The sequence below is a fragment of the Eptesicus fuscus genome, chromosome 8, assembly GCF_027574615.1.
Source record: "Eptesicus fuscus isolate TK198812 chromosome 8, DD_ASM_mEF_20220401, whole genome shotgun sequence".
NCBI lineage: Eukaryota > Metazoa > Chordata > Mammalia > Chiroptera > Vespertilionidae > Eptesicus > Eptesicus fuscus.
Window position 1 is genome coordinate 75,197,122 of NC_072480.1, and position 15,973 is coordinate 75,213,094.

Genomic DNA, 15,973 nt, shown 5'->3' on the forward strand with positions numbered 1-15,973 from the left:
GACTTTTTATATTATTCAGGAAGCTAGCAGGAGTTCTGATTCTTTAGAATACGTGTTCACTGCACATGCATTTACAAATGACTGCAGTGTTACTAGTTGATGCTAGAAGCATGAATACTTCTCCTAATAGGTCTTAAAGGGCCAGGGTGAGGTGTGGTGGTGGACAGAGGGAGAGCACAGGGGCTCCAGGTCGCAGGTAAGAAGGGCTTGGAGTGGATCAGTCTCCCAACAGTCTCTGCATGGCCTTTGGAGATTCCAGGGAGTCCTCTGGTCTCCAAGATCTCCGAGATGGACTCTTCTAAGTGGAATTGACTTGGCGCTTTTCATCATTGATTTGAATGGATGCCACGTATTACCTAGAACTGGGAATAATGACTCTGAGCTGGTGGAGGAACGTTCCTCACACGACCTGAAGGTGCCTGGAAAGCAGATCCGCTACGAGAGCCCCAAATCTTCTCATCCCCCATCCCTGGCAGCCAGCACCACTTCTGCGGCACGCCCAGGAGGGGCGGTGGTATTGTGAGTGTTTTCTCAGAAAGGCAGTGGGTTTTCTATCTAACTGTGTGCTTTATAATATGTGCTGTATGATTAAGGTCATCAGGGCGCCGAAGTCTCCTCCAGAGAAAGTGCATCTGTCAGTATGAATCAGTGGAGAACATGCTGTGTCAGCAAGATACCAAACTTTGTGTGCACCTCCACCTTCTCCCAGCTGTGCTGAGTGGGTCACCTGGGGACATGGTCTTTGCTTTGTTTGAACCATTCTCATTGCAAAGAAACCCTTCTTCCCTCTTGCCTTGTTCACTTCCTGTTAAAACCCTGCCCATTTATCCAAGATCCACAAAAATATCACCTGTTCCTGGAGCAGTCCTCCTGTGATTGCTGTTCACAGTCTCTGCCCTGGGGGTGTGCCTGGGCTCCAGCAGGGTTCTTACTGTTTTCCTCTCTGGCAATCTGGGTTCCTGTGTCTCTAGAGCCACTGAGCAGTGTGAGGACTCGGACTATCTCTTTCCCTGGGGTCCACAGCAGTGGGCTGTGCCCAACGTGGGTTAGGGCGGACTGAAGCCTTGACCCCCTCGGCCTCCTGTGGAGGTCTGAGACAGCCCTGGCCACTCACTGTGTCCTGTACAGATGTTTCATCTTTCATGTACACACCATGGAAATATTTGGGAGGCACTACACTAGCACGTAGGATAGGCAGTGGATGGATTGGCCAAACTGAGCGGCAAGTAGTGCTAGATTGTTGGAAGTGATTCTGTTAGAGAAGGGGATGCATTCTACTAAAGGATCTGAGGGAAATGGAGAAAAGGAAGAGATTTTACTACCTGAACATTAAAACTGTATGTTAGAGTCTGGCCGGTGTGGCTCAGTGGTTGAGTGCTGGCCCATGAACCAGGAGGTGACGGTTGATTCCTGGTCAGGACACATGCCCAGGTTGCGGGCTTGATCCTCAGTAGGGGGCATGTAGAAAGGCAGCCAATTGATGTTTCTCTCTCATCTATGTTTCTTTCTTTCTATACCTTTCCCTTTCTCTCTCTAAAATCAGTAAAAATATATATTTAAAAAAACAAACAAAAAACTGTATGTTAGCAATCTCAATGAAGAAGATTAACCACCAGTGAAAAACTAGAAAAAAAAAAATGGCCACATGACAAAAGATATGGCCTTCATATATGCAAATCTCTTACACAGCAGAATCAACAGGATGAATGCCTTAGCAGAAAGCTCACTCTGAGGCCTGCAGAGATGACACACCACCATAAAGACAGGAAACACTGCACTATAAATAAAGAGAGAAATGCAAATTTAACAAGGAGCGCTCCTTTTCTCCATTTTTATGGACAAAAAGTTAAAAGCCACTGCTGGTAAGAATGTCAATCCGTGTAGCTATACTGGAAAACAAGTTGATGGTATGGATAAAAACTTCAAATATTGTGTTTTCAATCAGCAATTTCCACTTGTAGAAATTTAAACTAAGGAATTAATTTTTAAAACTGTTACAAAGATTCATGAACAAAGATGTTTATCATGGTCATTATTTATGATGATGAATATTTAGGGAAAAGCAAAATCACAGTATTAGGGGTTTGGTGAAATTATTTAGCAGTTAGGATGATCATTCTCCCATGTTTTATGTTCTAAGAAGTGAATCAGCCAATTATAAAACCATGCACTATGATAGCAATTTTGTAAATACAAGGTATGTATCATTTTGAGAAAAGATAAAAAACTAGAGGCCTAGTGCATGAAATTTGTGCACAGGAGAGGGGGGTATCCCTCAGTCTGGCCTGCACCCTCTCCAATCTGGGACCCCTTGGGGGATGTCCGACTGCCGGTTTAGGCCTGATCGGGCCTAAACCGGCAGTCAGACATCCCTCTCTCAATCCGGGACTGCTGGCTCCTAACCACTCACCTGCCTGCCTGCCTGATCACATCTAACCGCCTCTACCTGCCGGCCTGATTGCCCCCTAACTGCTCCCCGGCTGGCCTGACCACCCCCAACTGCCCTCCCCTGCCAGCCTGATCGGCCCTAACTGCCTCTGCCTCGGCCCTTGCCACCGTGGCTTTGTCCAGAAGGATGTCCGGAAGACATCTGGTATAATTAGCATATTACTCTTTTATTAGTATAGATATGCACTGAGCCTTAGCTGGTTTGGCTTAGTGGATAGAGAATCAGCCTGTGGACTGAAGGGTCCCAGGTTGGATTCTGGTCAAGGGCACATGCCTGGGTTGTGGGCTCAATCCCTAGTAGGGGCATGTAAGAGGCAGCCAATGATTCTCTCTCATCATTGATGTTTCTATCTCTCTCCCTCTCCCTTCCTCTCTGAAATCAATAAAAAATATTTTTAAAAAATTTAAATATGCACCAAAATGTACACATTTATTATTACAATTTTTCTCTGTTTTTCTGCTTGGGAAACCTTATTATCTCTCTGAGAATATACATTTCTGAAAGCAATATATGAGATTGTACCCTATAGGCTTGAGGACTGGTCTCCCATCCTGTGCTGACCCCTGTTCTGCACCCCCTTCACCCCACCCCTGCAGGCTGTTCATACAGGTGCCAATTCTTAGGCGCTGTCCCCATCCTTGCTTTCTCACTGGGACTGCACCCAACCGTGCTCATGCCAAAGGCGGGAGCTCACCCTGCAGTTCTGAAGGAAAATTGTCTCTGGAGAATTTGCCTGGAACTCTGTTGGTGGCCCTTGGGGAAGGGCTAGATATGAATAAAGGAATAAAGGCAGCCCCAATGCTTCTTCCCAGTCACAAGGGGAAGGGCAGGCCTGGGGGAGCAGCTGGGCCTCCTGGGCAGAAGAGATCGTGTATCTGCTTTTTCTTAGTTGCCTTCAGCTCAAAACAATCTGTACACCAAAGTGGCATATGTTGGGGTGGTGTGTGCTGCTACCCTTCAACAGTCATTTCTACCACATCACCAAGAACCATGTGGCCATGGAGGTAGTCATGCCACACAGCTGGTGACTCTCCTTGTAATTCAGTGGCTGAGATGAGTGTGTCCTTTGCTATGTGGAGTGTCTAGACTGTGCTGTTGTACCTCAGAGCAGCACGTGCATGCGTCTTTGTCCCTTTATCTCTTATAAATTGGTAGTTCATGAGAACCTGAACCAGCTCCTGGATCTTTGTTTATTTTTAAGATGATGTCATGGTGGCACCCTTCCAACCGAGAAGTATGTGACTGTTTGCTTATCTGTCTTTTGGGGATGTTGGCAGCCATTGGCCTATTACATAGGTCTATTAATTCTCGAGAGTTGCAGATGTTCTCATTCAGTCATTCCTTTTTCATTTATTTAAGTTCTAGGAGAGTCAGTAGAAATGCTTAATTCTTTCCTTCTTATTTAAACGTTTCTAGAATAGGGTGTTTGTTCCATAGCAATGTCCTAAGGGAATTGGTTAGAGTTTAAAAAAAAATATTTTGGTCCTGACAGAGTGGCTCAGTTGGTTGGGCATCATCCTGGTATCATTCTCTGCACCAGGAAGTTAGCTGGTTCACCTCTCTCTCTCTCTCTCTCTCTCTCTCTCTCTCTCTCAAAGATCAGTAAACTTATTATTTAAAAAAATATATAATTTTGAACTCAATGATTTTAATATTTTATATTTTTAAAATCCATCACAGCTATTTTATTAGTCAAATTGTCCTTTTTGGAGGCCTTGGAAACCTCTTCATGGTGGGCTTTTGACTCCACTCAATGTGGTTCAGGAGACCTGGACCATCTCCGAACTCTGAGAAGTACACTTGAAACTAATATAATACTTATGCCAACTGTACTTTAATTAAAAAGAATAGTATACAAGCTAGGCACCCGGAATACCCATTGCATTGGGTTGGTCATTGCTTCTATGCCTTTTCAGTGGACAGGCCTGGGATATATTATACGCTTTAACTTAAAATATATCTATGAGTTCATACTACAGAATACTATTCAGCAATAAAAGCTAACAGGCTGTTCACTCATGCAACAACCCAGGTGGAACTCAGAAGCATTGTGCGTGAAAGAAGTCACACACAAGAGTCGCTACCACATGACTTCATGTACAGGAAGCTCTAGAAAAGGGAAAGCTAATCTTACAACAACAGGAAGCACGTCAGGGTTTTGAGGGTCAAAGGCAGGTGTGGGGATTGACTGCAGAGGTGAGGAGGGGAATTTTTGGGTGATGCATATATTCTATTTCTGGAGTGACAGTGGGTGCACAAGTGTATACATTTGTCAAAACTCATCAATTGCACACTTAGGTGCAAGTTACACTTCACAGATGGTCTAGAGAAGAGAAACATCTATATGAGTTAGTTCTGATACTTGCAATTCAATTTTAGGACCACTTAGATCTTGGATCTGTATTTTTCTGTTCCCATGCCCCAAATCCCTTTTTCCAATGACAGCAATATAATTGCTCATTTGCTATTTCCTACATACACATCCAATAGTGTCAGAACAGCAATACTCACGGTCACAATAACATTTTCCCCAAGGAAGGTGGAATTTAGATTTTTGGCCTGTAGGAATTTGGGAGATTTAGTCAGATTACTGTGTTTTGAAATCCTCTCTGTGTGGCAATGCCACCAACCCGGTGAATAAGTTCCTTTGTTTTATTTTTATTTTTTCAATGATTGCTTAAATTCCCACTTCGTTTTGTAACTGTATAGGATAACTGCATATTTCCAAAGCCAAGTAAGGTTCAGAGATGTCTAGGGTCTGTCCCTGGGTCTTCCTTCTTGTTTTAACCTTCCTCCATAAGTAATTTATTTTTCCTTTTTAGTTTTTGACGTATATCCTTCTATTGTGTGTGTTTTTTAAATATAAGCATGTATATTTATAGCTCTCATTTTTGTATAAATGGCTGATACTGTACATGTTTTCATTCACACACTTTCTTTTAAGCGGGTAACTTTTATCTAGCAGGGTTGTCTATCAGAGATATTGGGCCTCTGGGTCTCTAACTGCAGGAATGGAATTGCCTAGTGGCCACAGCCACTGTTACCTGAGGGCCCGCTTACCTAAAGGCACTGCCAACAATGACTGCCTCAGGTCAATGGGCAAGCCCAGGGGCAGATCCCCACCTCCTCAGCCCAGTGAGAGACTAGGCCAAAGGTGAGCATACTCACCTGGAGTTTCCCTGGGATCCAGTCTTTCTGGGTTAGCAGCACACTTTGCCTCTGGAAGTTGAGGCCTTCCCTAGGGCCCTGGAGAGTCTGGAAAAGCTGGTCCTGGAGTCTGTCCCTCCTGAGCTCTTAAAGGGCCTGTGGAGAGGTGGCTGTGGATCCCCTGGGAGAGGCGGCCTCCCTGCTATGGGGCCCTTAATGCTATAATTGTTGGTAACCCTAGGAGAAGGGATGTGTGTGTGTGTGCGTGTGTGTGTGTGTGTGTGTCTGTGTTTGTGTGTCTGTGAGTGAGTGCATGTGTGCATGTAAAACCCAAAACAGAGCATAATGGCTCAACTCACCTGGCAAAGCAAAAAGCTGCTGAGAGATTCTCAGAGGTTTACAGCTTCTCAATTGCAGAGATCACCTGAGATTACCTTAACACTGACCTTTCTGGAATGTGGCTGGCTCCTTTGTTCCAGGGGACAAACATAATCTTTGTTCATTCAAGTGAGAATGGTTTCATAAGGCACTTTTGGAATCCTGGGTTTGGGAAGATGGGCTGCTAGCAACATTTCATTGCAGTGTATTGTAATTTTGTATTCAGTTTCATACACTGTGTAGGAATTTTATAACTTTTTTTGTTTTGTTTTTTGTGTGTGTTTTTTAAATTTATCTTTATTGTTGAAAATATTACAGATGTCCCCTTTACCTCCCCCGCATTGACCCCTTCCACCCTGCTCCCGCTCCTCTCCCCTCCCCAGGCCTTCCCTGAACTATTGTCTGTCCATGGGCTATGCCTATAAATTTATTCATTAATCTCTTCCCCCCACCCCACTCCCACCCTTCCCTTCCTCTGAAATAGGTCAGTCTGTTGCATGCTTCAAGACCTCTGCATCTTTTTTGCTCATCAGTTTATTTTGTTCATTAGGTTACACATATGAGTGAGATCATGTGATACTTGTCTTTCTCTGACTGGCTTATTTCGCTTAGCATATACTCTCCAGGTCCCAGATCTCCTCTTTTCTGAGTTCTGCACTTTATTTCTCAATTGCTCTACATATGGAACATTGGATTATATTATTTTCTGGTTGCTGAGAGAGACCTTCAAGACTCCCCATTTAGTAGTTATACCAAGTCCAAACCTCAGTTTCATATTGATACTGAATCTTTCACCGTTGCATCTCTTCTCCCTGGGAGCCAGTCTGGGTCTCTCCTCCTCCCGCCACTACTTTCACTGTCATCTTTCCTGTGTTTTGCTTTGTAATAAATAGTAAACATCTTTATGGTTCAAAGTCAAAATACTAATGGTCCCTGACTTACAATGGTTCGACTTATGGTATTTCAACTTTACGATGGTGTGAACACGATACACGCTCAGTAGAAACTGTACTTTGAATTTTGATCTTTTCCTGGGCTAGCAATATGGTTGATTTCTCTTGTGATGCTGGGCAGTGAGCCTCCGCTCCCATTCAACCCAGTGATCATGAGGGAAACAACCAGTACTCTAGTGTGTTGTGTTGCCAGCGTGTTTGGATATTGTGTTTCTGTGTCCCATCATGTCTACAAAAAGCCCATATGCTTGTGCCTCCTGCTTCTGGTGAGAAGAAGAGGAAGGCAATTATTCTTGAAATGAGACTCAAGATAATGGCTCAGATGTAGGCTAATTTGTAAGCATGTTTAAGGTAGGCTAGGCTAAGCTATGATGTTTGGTAGGTCAGGTGTATTAAATGTACTTTCAACTTACGATATTTTCAGCTTATGATGGGTTTATGAGGATACTAGAGGCCCAGTGTACGACATTTGTACACTGGGGGAGGGGGACCCCTCAGCCCGGCCTGCGCCCTCTCGCAGTCTGGGACCCCTGGGCAATGTCCGTGGGGAGCAGCTCAAGCTGGCAGTTGGACATCCCCTGAGGGGTCCTTAGCACTGCTGCGGAGGCAGGAGAGGCTCCCGCCACCACCTTGGTGCTCACCAGCAGCGAGCCTGGCTTCTGGCTGAGCAGCGCTCCTCCTGTAGGAGTGCACTGACCACCAGGGGGCAGTTTCTGCATCGAGCATCCACCCTCTGGTGGTTACTGTGTGTCATAGCGTCCGGTGGTCCGCTGTTTAGTCGATTTGCATATTAGGGTTTTATTATATAGGATGACCCCCTCGTAAATGGAGGAGTGTCTGTAATATGAGAGGTACACCTTGAGAATTCTTGCTCTGATCCCGTCAACATGTGCCCATTCTTCACCCTGTAGGCAGTCACTTCCTCAGGATCCCATGTGCCTCCCGGGGTCTTTACACAAATACAAAGACACACTGATGTATTCTTGGTTTCCTCCTGTTTTCTGCAAGAAGTAGCATACTGCAAATACTGATCTGTATCTTTTACCCCCATTTAATATATCTTGAAGATAATTCCATATCAGTAAAGAGGAAATGTCTTTAGTCTTTATTTAGTCACACAATAACCCTCTGTGTGGTTATACCATAGCTCAACAGCCATTGGTGGATGCTTGAGTTCTTTTCAATTTTTTGTTACTGCATACAGTGCTGCAGTTAATGACCTTTGTGTATGTATGTTTGTATATATTTCATGCATATGCTGGATTTCAGATTCTCAGAGGCTGTCAGGGGCAAATGCTTTTGGACAGTTTCGCTCAAGGTTACTATTGTGCCCCACCCCATGGTTTCCATTTTTCACCCACAAGGAGTCATGAATGACTCTCTGTAGAGATTCCCCATGGGAGCCAGTTTCTACTTTTTGTGTTTGTCAGTCTGAGAATTGCGAACAACTATCTTAGCTAGAGCTTACTGCATTTGTCATACAGGTGAGATTGAGCATTTTCTCATTTGTTTAAGTTATTTAAGTCTCTTGTTTGCCTTTTTAAAATTAGCCTGTTAATCATTTAATGTTTTTAATTTATAATGGAGCTCCTTATAAATTAAGGGAGATTAACCCTTGAGATATGTGTTGAAAGTACTTTTTCTCAGATTATCATTTTCTTGACTTTCCTTTTTGCCATTTAAAAATGTAGTTGACTTCAATTAGATTTTGAGTCATAGTTTTAAAAGGCTTTCTTATTCCAGGGTTATAAAGGAATCACCCATTTTTTCCTAGTACTTTTATTTATACTTAAACCTTTGACCCATTTGGATGTATTTTGTTGTCTAGTGTCAAGTATGGATCCAACTTTGCTTTTCTAGTCTGGTGGTCCTAATGCCATTTTAAAAAATCCATATCTTACCCTAGCTGGTTTCAGTCAGTGGATAGAGCATTGGCCTTCAGACTTAAGGGTCCGGGTTCGATTCCGGTCAAGGGCACGTGCCCGGGTTGCGGGCTCTATCCCCAGTAGGGGGCGTGCGGGAGGCAGCCGATCAATGATTCTCTCTCATCATTGATGTTTCTATCTCTCTCTACCTTTCCCTTCCTCTCTGAAATCAATAAAAATATATTAAAAATAAAAAATAAAAATAAATAAAAATTCCTATCTTTATTCCACAGATTGGAGATACCACCATGAAAATGTTACATTTCCGTATGCATTTGAGTCAATTTCTGGAGCTTCTGTTCTGTATCATTGGTCTATTTGCCTTTCATTCTCTGGTACCACACTAATTATTGAGGCTTTATGGCATGTTTTAATTCTGATCAGGCTAACGTGACTTTATTGCTCTTTGGTAGAGTTTTCCTGGCCATTCATGCTACCTTTTTATTTTGATATGAACCAAAGTTCATACCATCTAATTACATAATTGCACAAACAAGTCTGCAAATAATTATCATTTTATTTCTTCTATGTGTTTCTTTATATTTCTGATTTCTTTCCCTTGTCTAACTGCATTGTCCAGTATCTCCAGGACAATATTAAATAGTAGCAGAGAGACTTTCCAAAATAGCAACAGATTAAGTGGAAGCTGCATTGACACTCTCCCAGGACCAAAATGGAATTACAACTAAAATATAGAAAAACCATCCTGAGTAATCAACTGAAGACTAGCTGGAGAGAACACTTATAACCAAGGACATAAAGTGGGGTGCACATAGAGACTAGTAGGAAGTGCAGAGGTGTGAGAGGGCTGGCCAGGCTCCCACAGACAGCAGCTGGCGTTCCGGAGGGACATTTCAGCTGTGGGGCATCCCCACTGACAGTGCTGGAGCCTAAACACCAAGCTGGGCTCCCCAGCCCAGTGCACCAGAATTGAAAAAGGTGCCCACGTATCCTGGTTGTGGAAAGCAGTGGGGTTACTGTCTGCCAGGGAGAGACGGCTGGAAATGCAGGGACTTTCTTAAAGGGCAAACACACAAAATTTTGTGTGCAACCACTCACCTTGGGCTCTGGTAGAGGGAAGGCAGAGTGGACTAGAGCTGTGTGAGGAGAATCCAGGGTTGGGGCTCTGGGTGAGAGCTGCCTGGTTTCCTGTGCTGAGTCATTCCCCCATACTGCAGAGGACATTTTTCTTAGGCAGACCTTTACTATCCAGGCAGCTTTTGCCTGGGGGGAAAGCAATTGTCCCATCCTGTTGGAAAACCTCTCTCCCCACCCTGTGGAGTTTATGCCTTGCTGTGATCTGCAGCCTGAGGCTCATTAAGAGACTGAAAATAACAATCAGCCTACAGGCAGAGGCAAATCTCTGGATGCTTTAAGTCTTTGCCTGATCTGCTTCTGGACCCGGGCCTAGGAAAAGCAGACCTTGATGCACATCTTAGTCCTTTCTAAGGGCACCCAGCAGAGAGAGCCACAAGCTATGGATTGCTTATATCCCCAAACAGGGTACTCAGTGCCAGTCACAAACAGCATCTGACCACCAGAGTCCCTCCAAAAAGACAGAGTTGTAACAGACCTATCTAATCCACAGGACAAACCCTAACAGGCAGCCAAAACGGGGAGACAAAAAACAAATCCCAAATGAAAGAACAAGAGAATTCTTCAGAATAAGAACTAAATGAAATGGAGATAAAAAATTTATCAGTTATAGAGTTCAGAGTAATGATTACAAGGATGCTGAACAGCATGAGAGAAGATATAGAAACTATGAAAAATGACCAATTGGAAATGAAGAATGACATAGCACTAATAAAGAACACATTGGAAGAAATAAACAGATTAGGAAAAGCTGAGGATTAGATCAGTGAATTAGAAGAGAGGGTAGAAAAAAAATCACTCAATCAGAGAACCAAAAAGAGAAAACAATTAAAAAACAGGAGGACAACTTAAGGGAGTTATAGGACAACATGAAACTTAACAATATTTGCATCATAGGAGTACCAGAAGGTGAAGAAAGTGAGCAAGGGATAGAGAACCTGTTTGAAGAAATAATGGCAGAAAACTGCTCTCACCTAGTGAAGGGAAAAGTCACACAAGTTCAGGAGAAACAGATAGTCCCAAGCAAGAAGAACCCAAAGAGGCCCATGTCCAGACAAATCATAATTAAAATGCCAAAAATTAAAGACAAAATCTTAAAGGCAACAAGATAAAAGCAATTTGTTACCTACAAAGGAATCCCCATAAGGCTGTCAGCTGAGTTTTCATCAGAAACTCTACAGGCCAGAAGGGAATGGCATGAAGTAGTCAAGGTAATGAAAAGCAAGTATCTGAAAACAAGATTACTATATCCAGCAAGGCAATGATTCAAAATAGATGGTGAAATAAAGAACTTCTCAGACAAAAACAAAAAAGGTAAACCATCATTGCAAGAAATTTTAAAGGGACTTCTGTAATAATAATAAGAGAGAGAGAGAAACATAGGCATAAAGAATTAAAATGGCAGTAAATAAGTACCTATCAATAATAACCTTAAATGTAAATGGATTAAATGCTCTGATCAAAAGACATAGTGTAGGGGAATGGTTAAGAAAACATGACCCAAATATATGCTATCTATAGGAGATCCACCTCAGAACAAAAGACTCACACAGGATGAGAGTGAAAAGATGGAAAAAATCTTTCCATGCAAATGGGGGGGAGGGGGGGAAAGCTGAGTTAGCAATACTCATATTTGACAAAATAGACTTCAAAATGAAGGCCATTACAAGAGACAATAAAGGTCACTGCATAATATTAAAGGGGTTGATCCAACAAGAGGATATAACCCTGGTAAACATATATGCACCCAATATAGGAGTGCCCAAATATATATATATATTTCTGAAGAACTTTAAGGGAGAGATCAACATTAAGACAGTCATGATAGGGGACTTTAACACCCCACTGACTTCATTGGATAGATCTTCCAGACAAAAATCAACAAGGAAATAGTGACTCTAAATGGCACATTGGATCAGATGGATTTAAATGACATATACAGAACATTTCTTCCCAAAGTTGCAGAATATACATTCTTCTCAAGTGCACATGGGTCATTCCCAAAAATAGACCACATGTTAGGATACAAAACAGGTCTCTACAAGTTCAAGAAGATTGAAATCATATCAAGCATCTCTTCTCAGATCACAATGGAATGAAATTAGAAATCAACTACAGTAAAATCACTCAAAAACATTCAAATACATGTAGGCAAATAGCATGTTATTAAATAATGAATGGGTTACCAATGAGATCAAGAAAAAAATCAAAAATTTCCTGGAAACAAATGAAAATGAACATACAACAACTTAAAATCTATGGGACACAGCAAAAGCAGTCCTGAGAGGGAAGTTCATAGCACTATAGGTCTACCTCAAAAAGCAAGAAAAAATTTTAATCAACTATCTAATCCTACAACTTAAAGAACTAGAAAGAGAACAACAAGAAAATCCCAGAGTAAGCAGAAGGAAGGAAATAATAAAGATTAAAGCAGAAATAAATGACATAGAGACTAAAAAAACAAAACAAAATATCAATGAAACCAATATAAACAAGATTGATGAACTTCTAGCCTTCATCTTACTCAGGACAAAAGCCAAAAGCCAAGTCCTGCGTACTTTCAGAATAGATGCAGAAACAAAGAGAGAGGACCCAAATAAATAAAATCAGAAATGAAAGTGGTAAAGTAACAACCAACACCACAGAAATATAACGGATTGTAAGAAAATACTGTGAGCAACTATCTGCCAACAAAGGTGGACAATGTTGATGAAATGGACGAATTCCTAGAAAAATATAATCTCCCATTTTTGAGGAGGATTGCAGGTGTTTTGTAGACTGCACTTCTGGGATTTGTCTGATGTTTTTCTCATGGCTATGATGGAGTCATGAGTTTTGGGGAGGAAGAACAGAGGTAAAGTGCCCCTCTCATCACATCATGTCAGGGGAACATGCTGTCACCACAATTCATCACTGTGGACGTTGACCTTGATCACTGAGCTGAGGTCATGTTTGTTTGGTTCCTCTACAGTACGGTGACTCCCCTGACCCCCTTTCCAGCTTGTATTGTTTGGAACCATGTTGCTAAGTGCAGCCTACACATAAGAACTGGAAATATCTGATGCTATTTATTGAAGAATTTTTACTTTGGTACTTCTATGTAGGATTGTCTAGGTTTTACTTCTGTGCAGTGTTTGTCAGATTTTGGTATCAATGCTTTGTTCTCTTCATTAAAAGAACTTGAAATGTGTCCTCTTTCTATACGGTAATTGTCATATGTGTTGGAATGACCCATTCTATGAAGCTTTGGAAACCAGCTGGATCTAGTGCTTTTGGAAGGAGTAGCTCTTTGGAAACTTTCTTTCCTCCATGGAATTTGGTCTGTTTGATAAGTTATATAGCCCCTGAAAAGTACCCATTTTACCCAGGTTTTCAAACAAGTTCATAGTCGTACAAAGAAATTTTATATAATTTTAAAACTTCTCTTCTTTCAAGACTATTTTCCTCTTTCATTTCTTAATGTGAATATTTTTACTTTCTTTTCTTCTTGATTAGTTAGCGAATAGATCTCTTTTCTTGCTTTTGTTTTCAGCCACTGATTTCTAACTTTAGTTCTATTGATTTTTCCAACTTCTAATTCACTTGTTTCTGCTTTGTCTTTATTTCTTGGACTTTACTTATCTTTAAAAATTTGTTGAGCTCATGCTTGATTCGTTCATTTATTTTTCATTTAATCTTTGGGGAAATAATGGAATGAATCTGTTGATCTTACCACGTTTTCCCTCCTCACCCCCATTAGGTCCTCTCTCCCCTTCTTACCCAGTGTTCCGTCCACTGTCAGGCATCACACTCCTGTACACTCCTCAACTGGAACATCTTCTTGCTTCATTGCGGCAGCATGGCAAAACCAGAACCCTGGTTGACTCCAGCTCTGCCTAGCCCTTGCTTGTACTTGCGTAAGGGAAGACGGACGTTATGTATGTTAGCCAGGTCTCAATAAAGCTCTGCAAAATATACTACCATACAGACTGTTTGCTTTTAAATTCCTGACCATGAGCCTCAGTGGGTCCTCAACATCTTGGGCAATCTTGCTCTATCTCCACAGGCTGTCCAGCTTCCCAATAGAAGCTCACCCTTCCTTTCTGCTTGGCCCCAATACCTTTCTCCATCCTTACTCTCTCCTACGGAGACCCTGATTCTTACTCTACAGGAAGAATTGAATCCACCACAAGAGCGCCTCCTACCTGTCTCTCCACCTGCCCACCCACCCCGTGGCTCTCCACCACATGCTTGCCTTCCTGTCTGTTGCACTACAAGGACGTTTCCTCACATTAGTCCTGCCACCTGGACCCCAGTACCCCCCTCTCCACTCTAGGACTTCACTCCAGCTGTCCCCCTTTATCTTCCCTCCATCATAGAGTCCTTATTCTCTACTGGATTCATATCAGTTCAAAGATGTGATTATTTCTCCCATTCTAGAGCTTCCTCTCCATCTCTGCCTGCACTCAATCCCTTGGTGATTCCATAGCCTTGTGGCTTTTGGTGCATCTATATCAGTGACCCCCAACTCTATACCGTTAGCCCAGACTTCTCCTCCGAACCACATCTAACTGCCTCCTCAACACCTCCACCTGAATGAGTCATAGATGGCTCTACACCTGCTTCATTCACAGCCTTCTCTATCTGCCTTAGTTCACTGCAAATCCTTCTGTTCCATAAGCCATAAACCTTATCACATGGACTGTGCTTTCTCTCACCCTTACTTCTACTCTGCCAGGAAGTCCTGCTGGTGCACCTTCAGAATAGATGCAGAAGCCAAATCCTCCTAGGTGATGCTGCATCTATGTTTGTTTTCCCCGCACCCCCACCCCACCGCCATCTCTCAAAAGAGCAAAGAGATGAGTTGTGTGATTTTTTGTTTTGTTTTAAAATATATTTTATTGATTTTTTACAGAGAAGAAGGGAAAGGCATAGAGAGTTAGAAACATCGATGAGAGAGAAACATCGATCAGCTGCCTCCTGCACACTCCCTATTGGGGATGTGCCCGCAACCCAGGTACATGCCCTTGACCGGAATCGAACCTGGGACCCTTGAGTCTGCAGGCCGACGCTCTATCCACTGAGCCAAACCAGTTAGGGCAAGAGATGAGTTTTTTCTAAGATGGTAGCTCAAGCCCTTTCTCTGCACAAAACCCTCCGGTGACTTCATCTTACTCAGGACAAAAGCCAAAAGCCAACGTCCTTGTGCTGGTTTGCCAGGACCTTGACAACTCGGCCCCTCTGTCACCTTCTGTAGCTTTCTTCCTGGATCCCCTGCCTCAGCCCACAGTGGCAGTTCCCTCTCAGGCACGGCCCTCTTCTTCCCTTCTTCTGTGAGGGACCTCCAAGATCTGCCATGGGTCCCCTCACTTTCTTCCTGGTCCAGCTTTGCAGCTTCTCCCTCGCAGACATCAAAGTACTTCCTTGCGATTTGCAGTTTGTAGGTTTTGTTTTCACATGTGGTTTTTCCTTCTTCTCCGTTTTGCTCTGGGGGCATCTCCATGCCAGCTGTGAGGACTCCGCTGCTTCCCTGCTTCCTCGGCCTCCAGTGATGTGAGAGGCGGTTCAGATCTCGGCGTGGGCCTCTGTGTGGACTCAGTGCCTCCTGTGGGATTCTGTTACTCTCCCTCTCACTGTTCTAGAGACAATTGCATTCATTCAAATTCATCTAAAAGACATGAAATTTTACAAAAATAACTTTTAGTCTTTAGGCATTTTCTGAATCATATATTTTCAAAAATGACTATCTGGTAAGACTTTGCAATTTTTATATTGAAATTACATTTTCATACCAAAAACATTAGGAACCACTGTCTTGTGTTGTAACAAACAAACAAAAAACACCAAAAAACTTTGAAATACTTTTAGAAAGCATATAACCTATGCAAACTTTGATTATGGTATCATATATGTGTTTGTTTTTCCCATAAGTCTGTATTTGTAGTCTCATTTTAGCTATTTGAAAATTTGATCTCAATACTGAGATAGACAACTTTTCCAGTTACACTCTTGGTAACGGTATTCACGTGTGCCTTCATTTTATCGGC